The sequence below is a fragment of the Limulus polyphemus genome, unplaced genomic scaffold, assembly GCF_000517525.1.
Source record: "Limulus polyphemus unplaced genomic scaffold, Limulus_polyphemus-2.1.2 Scaffold785, whole genome shotgun sequence".
In the NCBI taxonomy this organism is placed as follows: domain Eukaryota; kingdom Metazoa; phylum Arthropoda; class Merostomata; order Xiphosura; family Limulidae; genus Limulus; species Limulus polyphemus.
This window is the reverse complement of record NW_013666395.1, coordinates 96,910-105,607: the sequence shown is the minus strand read 5'-3', so window position 1 is coordinate 105,607 and position 8,698 is coordinate 96,910. Positions and strand designations below refer to the sequence as shown.

The window sequence follows — 8,698 nt, the reverse complement described above, 5'->3', positions numbered from 1 at the left end:
TAGTTGTATAAGTAGTAATTTAAATTAAGTTATTAACGTTACTTCTACTACTAACAACTACGTTACCTTACGTACGTATACAAACTAAACTAATATATATATATATATATATATATATATATATATATACCTGATAACGAAGTTTGAAGTTAAGCACAAAGCTACACAATTGGTTATCTGTGTTCTGCCCACCAAGGTTTTTAGCGTTGTAAGTCCGCAGACATACCGCTGCGCCACTGGGAGGCACCTGGTAATGAACATATACAATTAAGTATTTTGTTCAAATTATATTACTTATAATAACTAGAATTCACTGTTTCGTCAAGTGAGCACCCCCGTTGTTGACAGTATTTTTGGCCGAAAATCCAATAACATTTCATAACGTGCGGCCAGTTCAGAAGCTTATGATATTTCTAAATCCGTAAAATAAGCTACAAGGTGATTTAATCCTTGAAATAAAAAAATATATAAAATCAAAATTAGTACTATGTAAAATAATAAACATGAAAAATGAAATTATAAATAATAACAAAACTAATAAAAAAAGTAAATATATTACATATTCTAATCAACACCTTGTGTCCCCATCGTGGTAAAATTGTCATTTGTTTAGTTCTCTGTCCAAGTAAGAACTAACACAACGTGGTAAAGTTACACTTAGCTCGGCCAGTTTAGTATATTTAAGTTAGTCTTAAACGTATAAACTAAGGTAACAATGTGAAATCATTTTTATGATAATATAAATAATAATTAAAATTACCTTTCATAAATGTTATTTCCAATACTATTAATGAAGGTAATCTTAAAGAAAGGATAGGGTATAACTAGTTTACTGTTGTTGTTGGGAAATAAATAACACTCACTGTCTATAAAACCTGCTAAGACTGAGAGAACTTCCCATTATCAAAACATCGTCTTCACTCTCAGAGTACGAATGAAACTCACGTCATTTTTTGTGATCCCATTATGATATAACTCAAGGATATCACATGCTCTACTAGTTATAACTATTTTATTGTTCACTTCTCTGCAGTAAATTGCATGTAACTCCAACAACGAAATGATCCAGAACAACAAGTAACTGCACGCTTTCGTTTGTTTGTGTCATAGTTTTAGCTTAAAGCTAAACGAAATGCTATCTGCGCATAGCTGTCTCTACCTCTGAATTGATATACTAGAGGGAAGGCAGCTAGACAAGAGCATCCTCTTATCTGATCTAATAGTAGGATTTGTGCTTCATTCTTATATATGCAGCCACGGCCTTAAAGTGCTGAGCTCATTTTTACAGCAACGGGTCGGGAACCATGATTTCAGAGTCCAAGTTGTTAGTGTGCTAGGACTGTGCATCCAAAGTTTTTTTGTTGCAGCCTGTTGCCGCAAAATCTTATTGCTATCACTTATATCCTAGTGATTGGCCTCCATCATTTGTCTGCACAATGACAGCTAGAATGTGTAAATATGTAACTCCGCTTTTATACATTCCTTTATAACTTTTACTATTTATAGTCCTCGCAAATGAAATTTTGCAGACGGTTCGACGTCGTTATAGGTCTTCAATGCGATAGTTAGTCCAACTCCCAACTATTGTGTTTGTTTTCCTTATTTTTGATAAAAATTCTTATTTCTTAAATTAACATGTGCTAGTGTTTAACATGCAAGTGTTCTTTATCTTCATAAACGATCGTCCTTATCTGAAATTCATAATTTGCCAGATTTGGGAGTAATTTATAACGGAATGAAGATGTTGATGGAAGTCCGCCATTAGTGGACCGGGTGTGGCTAGTAAATGTGTCGGGCTGCGGATCATAGAATATCAAATTTGAGACGTGATCCCAATGAACTCACTCCACTCTTTCAACTGTAAAGACGTTACAGAAATGATAGCCATTCCTATTATTTAGTTCAAAGAACCGAACAGAGCCCTTGTAGCAATGGGTGCTGCTATCTGTTTTTTTACCCTCTAGTCAGTAATTAAATATTAGGGGCGGTTATACATAATTTCAAGCGGTCTCTGACCTGGCCGTTTGGCTTTTGCGCTCATAAAGTGCCATTAAGATTAAACATTCCAAATCTTTCTACTAGTTTTGAATTTTTGTTTCTTTATTACTCCGTGGCTTAGCGGTAAGTCTGTAGGTTTATAATACTAAAAACCGGGTTTCGATACCCGCGGTAGGCACAGCACAGATATTCCATTGTGTAGCTTTGTGTTTAACTATAAACTTATTACGTAGTTCCTCTGATTGAAATCGGTTTATAAAGACTATACTTATGCCCCTAAATTGTCATTCATCAATTTTCATGTTACATGTACGTACACATTTATTATCAATTGTGATTAATTAATTGAAATCGTAGGGGATTTATAGAATTTTTGGGGGTTTGATATAATTGTCGCTTGGCAGTTAACAACAAAATTCCTCGAACAATTCACCCAATGATCTATTCATAATTCATTTCTTGACTGTACATCAGTAAACTTCATCAATTAGTAACTCTAAACACTCTGTCTTCAATTTTCAACGAAATATCAGATAGTTCTATGGTTATGTAGTGTTTTAGAAATTTCACACATATAACATTTAAGATTCGACACTTTAGAATGGATACAAGCGTATACCACAGTGGTTGAGTACACGTTTACGTTAATCTTATAGAACACAGAAGTTTTCGTTTATATTACTCTAATATTGCTTATGCTGTGGTAGTATGATCTAGGAATGCAATCAACCCCCAAAAAATATTTCTAAATATCAACTTGAACTAAATTTTCGATGACGAAACTCAACATACTAAAGGGCTTCAATTTACAATTTGAAAAATGAGTTTTCACCCACTGAAACATTACTTGCTAAAAATGTTATATTGCTGTGATAAAAAGCAGATACGATTCTTATTTATCATGAATGTTATTGTTCAAAAAATAACGAACACATCGTGATCGCTTCGTTTCGAAATTATGTCCTGTCATATCTTTTTCAGAATATAAAAGTGCAATAAACTAAAATTATCAAAAGAACTATAAGATAATTCAAAGTTATAGTTTTACCTATTGTATCATTGCAGGCAACATATGAGATTACAATGAAATATTTTGGGAAATGAAGAAAAATTACCTCTCCCTTTCAGTCAGAAAGTACTCATATCAACGTAAAGACTACTTCATAACAAAAGAGACTCTGTGGAAAAAAGCACAGGAAATAAGCGATAAGAACTGCAATGGCATTATATATAAAAATAAGGTATCCATTATCAACATTTTAAGATCAAACAAACCATTATCGAAGTATCATCAAATCAGCTTCGTTCCACCCTGTTTGTAAAATATAACAATGTTAAAATGTTAGTTTCCAACAAGTTTTGCTCGTTAAGAATGAAAGTAGTTTATAGAAGTGTATTTCGCTTTATTGTCACAATTCAATTTGTAAGGCGAGTCATGTTCGTATCAAAATGTTCTTGTGTTTCGTCTTTCGCTAAAGCTGCTTTTCAGTTTACAGGGTTATCAATATTTCGATCTCATACCATACTCCACGTTCCACACACCAATGTTTTAACAGTTTGCATTAGTTCGCATTTAATAAGAACAATTAGTGAAGCACATACGAATAAACGACAAACAAACCATTTTCTATCATTTTTATCATCAGCTTATCATTTGTCTTAAACAAAATCAATATCAATTAATATACAAGATTTGAATTATAATTTGATGTACCCAAAAAAAACAACTGTATGCGAGCACTCGGCCATAAATAATAACACAAAATCACAAATAATCAGCACCTCTTATTTATCAAGCTAACTAACAGTAATAGTGAGTTTATCACAACGTAAACCTGATATGATGTAGAGCTTAAAAATGTAAAACAGTAATAAACGTTATATAGATTATGCTGGTGCACAAGAAATGTAAAATGTCTGTTTGTTTTTGAATTTCGCGCTAGCCGTCCCTAATTTAGCAGTGTAAGACTAGAGGAAAGGCAGCTAGTCATCACCACCCACCGCCAACTCTTGGGCTACTCTTTTACCAACGAATAGTGGGATTGACCGTCACATTATAACGCCCCCACGGCTGAAAGGGCGAGCATGTTTGGTGTGACGGGGATTCGAACCCGGGACCCGCAGATTGTGAGTCGAGCGCCCTAACCACCTGGCCATGCCCGGCCATGTAAAATGTCTGGCACGGGTTTGTCATGCAGGGAATATTTGAATCATTGGACTCGTTAAATCCAGCACCATCCGAGGAATTATTTTTATTTCCACATATCAATTTTCGTTGATTGAATTCTTTAAGTTATTTTCATGTTGTTTTTTTTTGTTTTTTAACTCATTTAGTAACGAAATTACGTAACTCCATCAACATTAATGTTTGCAGTTAAGCATAAAGTTACACAATGAGCTATCCGTGCTCTGCCCACAACTGGTATCGAAACTCGGTTTCTAGTGTTGTAAGTCCGCAGACATAACGCTGTGCCGCTGGGGGGTCCATTAACGTTAATGTGTAGGATGTTGCTTTTTAATTGATTGTCTGATCATCTTCACTTATATTCCACGGTGCAGGAGATAAATTAATCTCATATTCCACTTTCAACACATACGAATACTTGTTTGCTGTTAAGCACAAAGTTACACGATGGGCTATCTGTGCTGTGCCCACCACGAGTACTTAAACTTGGTTTTTAGCATTATACGCTCTCAGACTGACTGCTGATCCACTCGGGGGCACATCCAAATATAATTGGGTGAGTTAAATATTTTAAGTAACCATATTGTATTATATTAAAAAGCTAATTAAACAAAACTTTTAAACACAACCTAATATTGGCTTATTGTTCTTACTTTCTAATTTAACATTGTTTCTACACAACAGGAAACGCTATTTTTATATATTTGAAAGAAGATGTGAAATTATGTTAGGGTAATTAAAAGTTAAAGTTTAGTAGCAAAAGATTTAATATCTATTAATCTCTCAATGAATTTTCAGTAAGTAATGTTGGATCTTTTAATCCGCAACCCATTACGCAAACCACTAGATACTACACTAGGCCCTATTTTATTCTTTTTTTTAAATCCCGAAAGTCTGATCCTTTGTGAAAGATATCTTAATTTCTATTAGATATCCGTAACATAAGTTTAATACTTGCTATTAAGATTATTCACAATAAAATCAAGTACTCGATAGCTTGTTTGTTTTGTTTGTTTTTGAATTTCGCGCAAAGCTACACGAGGGCTATCTGCGCTAGCCGTCCCTAATTTAGCAGTGTAAGACTAGAGGGAAGGCAGCTAGTCATCACCACCCACCGCCAACTCTTGGGCTACTCTTTTACCAACGAATAGTGGGATTGACCGTCACATTATTACGCCCCCACGGCTGAAAGGGCGAGCATGTCTGGTGTGACGGGGATTCAAACCCGCGACCCTCAGATTGTGAGTCGAGTGCCTTAACCACCTGGCCATGCCGGGCCTACTCGATAGCTAATAACGACCTAATATTGTAAAGTATGGGGCAGATTTTTTTACCAGTATTTGTCAAAATAATTTAGACCTTCCCTCAGCTCAAATAGTAAACAAGTTCCTTGAAAACGTAAGATGAAGTCCAGGGGATTTTAAAGATATTACAAAACCCGTTTGAAATGAGTACGAGAACAAGGTGAAACTTCCGAGAGGTTTTTGATAAAATGCACAATATTATATATTTAATGTTTTATTTTTTTAAGGTAGTTAACTTTTCTCATCTATTCGAAAAATTAAAGAGACATGTTCTCCTACAATAATACAAATAATAGTAATTTAAAGACTGAGATCGACCAAAAGCTTAAGCCAGTTTTCTTAAGAAGGTGTATTGTGAGTTTTCTTCCAGATTCCTGAATGTAAGAATATAAAAAATATATTTTCAATCTTTAAAATCTTGATAAAGAGTAAGTATGAAATGCTTTCACTGTGTACTGCAAGTTGGCATGCACCCTGCTTACAAGTGGCTCAGCTGCAAGTATGGAGGCTTATAACGCTAAACACCGGGTTTCGAACCTGTAAAAAAGAAAATACGTTTTTACCAAATCCCATGTAAATTGGGCGAATAACAAAAATTCCAAAACTGTATACATCTCTGTTTCGAACCTGTAAAAAAATTACGTTTTTACCAAATCCCATGTAAATTGGCCGAAATACAGCGTAGTAGTTGTCAGAAATCCCTAAAATTATGCTTTTTGTTGCATCTTGACACCCCTATAATTACTAAAAGTGACCAAGTCCAACATTTTAGTTTGTCAGTGTGTGTCGCTTGTAGAAAAGTATCTTTGTACCAAATTCCATGTAAATTGGTCGAAAAAAAGGCTAAATAATTGGCCAAAACCCATAAAGTTATGGGTTTATTTTACCTTGTGACCCCTAAAATGACCAAAAATTACCATGTCTCATATTTTTCTATGTATATGTATGAGACCTATAAAAATGTATCTTTGTACCAAACGTTGGTCAAAATGCAACCGAGTACTTGACACCAAAAACTCCAAAATTATGTATTTTTGTGAGCTCTGACCACCCAAAAAACGACTCAAAATGGGCAAATCCAACTTTTTTATGTCGGTTGTGTTATATTTTTGCCGGTTTTTTTCTTTATTGCTGTTAATATGACCACACAGGAACGCAAAATATGTATTTTTTGGTTGTTTGATCTTTGATCCTATAAAATCCTTAAAAGACCTATATAAACATAAATTAAAATATTTCTTGGCGTAATGGACCAAGGTGTAACTCTACCAAGTTTCAAGTTAATCCGCTGAGAAATGATGGAATGGAGTTCGATTGAAAAGAGTTTGGAACAAGAAGAAACAATATAAAAACATTATGTCTTTCTCCGGAGAAATATATATATAACTGAATGATTTTTGTTGTTATTATTATTAAGCACAAAGCTACACAATGAGCTATCTGTGCTCTACTCACCATGGGTATTGAAACCCGATTTTCAGCGTCGTAAGCCTGTAGATTTACCGCTAAACCACTGGCGGACAATAACTGAATGAAGATATATATATATACATATACAGAGTTTTTTCTATTCCTAGAAAGGTACAGTCTAGCAGTTTTCAAACACAACCCTATACTATTAAAAAGGAATTACTGACGGAGTAATATCTTGATGGATCAGAGACGTAATTACAACAGTGTTATATCTTAATGACATAAAACACAGTCTTCATTAATTACTGATAGGGAAACAGCAGTCTAGGATATTATTGTTGGGCCTGTTGTAACATAATTTATTGAATAAAAAGCAATAATTTAGATTTCACAACCGAAAGTGATAGAGCAAAGATGTTGCATAAAGAACCAATATCCTCAAGAGTAACTACAATCTCGTGTATGGCGAGTTTATTATAATATATTCTGAGTGTGCCATGTCATCAGGAAGTTTTAATTGAACTGTTGAAGTATTCTCTCTATTTTTAGAGATTTATTTAGTGTGATATAATGTTACTGGTATCTTACCGAAATCGCAGCTGTTTCTAACAGCAGTTATTTGCATTTAAAGTGACTTATTAAAACTGATACAGAGATTTTATGTACATATGGTAACAATAGGATCCTATGACACTCTGTTGTCAAATTTTGCTATTATTACTCCGGGGACGAGGGTATTGCAATCACATCTGTGTGTGTGTCTGTCTGTGTTTCTGGGTGCATATCTCGAAGACTTATAGACCAATCTACACGTAACTTTTACACAATATGGGAAGTCAGTATGGAACAGTTCTCTGATCTAAATCCGGATCCCTTTGAAGCATTTTTTATAATGGGGAGATAGGGCATTTTCGCAGTTTTAGGTTAATAACTCTGTAAAGTGTGATCGGATTTGTACTACATTTCATGGGCACATCAAGTTTCAAACTCCTTGTCATACTACAAAAAAGTATGCAGTTTGTTGATCATTCTGGATATCTGAGAAGGAGTTACTGAGTTTTCGAAGGTGAAACATGACGTTATCCAATATAAACGCATGCAATCTCGGAAAGAAGAGGCGAGGCGGGGGTATGTAATTTCTCTGGTTGATCTTCTTATGGCTGACATATATTTATTCACACTCTAAAGGAACATGATTTTTTCCTATTCTAAATATGTTTTGTACACTGATTATAATACGTATATTTAAACTGTTTGTTTTTATATTAATACATCATATAATAGATTGTTGTTGCTGTTACCATGATTTTATTTCCATTGGAAATTGTATAACAGCTTGTTTCGTTTGACTGTTCCTTTTTCTAAACAAACATTGTCATTCAACTCTGGATGTAACTTGTGTATCCACAAGGTTTCAGCATTTTCTCGCTAGAAGCTCCCCAGAATACACAAGTTAGGTAAAGTGCAACATTCCTGTAAACCATGTTGAAGAATAGCTGAATGATTATATGGAGTATTTTGCGCATGCTCCTTAATCCTTAAACTCGAACAACGAATTGGTGAGTCCACATAGCCATGGTTACACCTGAACGTGTAAATGTATAGATAACGTAACAGTCCTGCGTTCTATGAACACTGTCTTTAAATGTAAACAATTACTAAAACGAAATATTGAAAACATTCCTAAGTTGAATTTGGGGATAAACCTTACAACTGAGAACAGTTTTAATATTTTCATTAATCCCAGAGTATGATTTCTTGCATACAATAAAATACAATATATATATATATACAGGGT

The 8,698-nt window shown here is 34.2% G+C and overlaps 1 protein-coding gene across 1 annotated transcript in view; it reads right to left on the bottom strand.

Annotated features, from left to right (window-relative positions):
• The window catches only part of LOC106460517 (acetylcholine receptor subunit alpha-like), a 108,674-nt gene that overhangs the window by 83,834 nt on the left and 16,142 nt on the right, over positions 1-8,698 (bottom strand). The window lies entirely within an intron of this gene.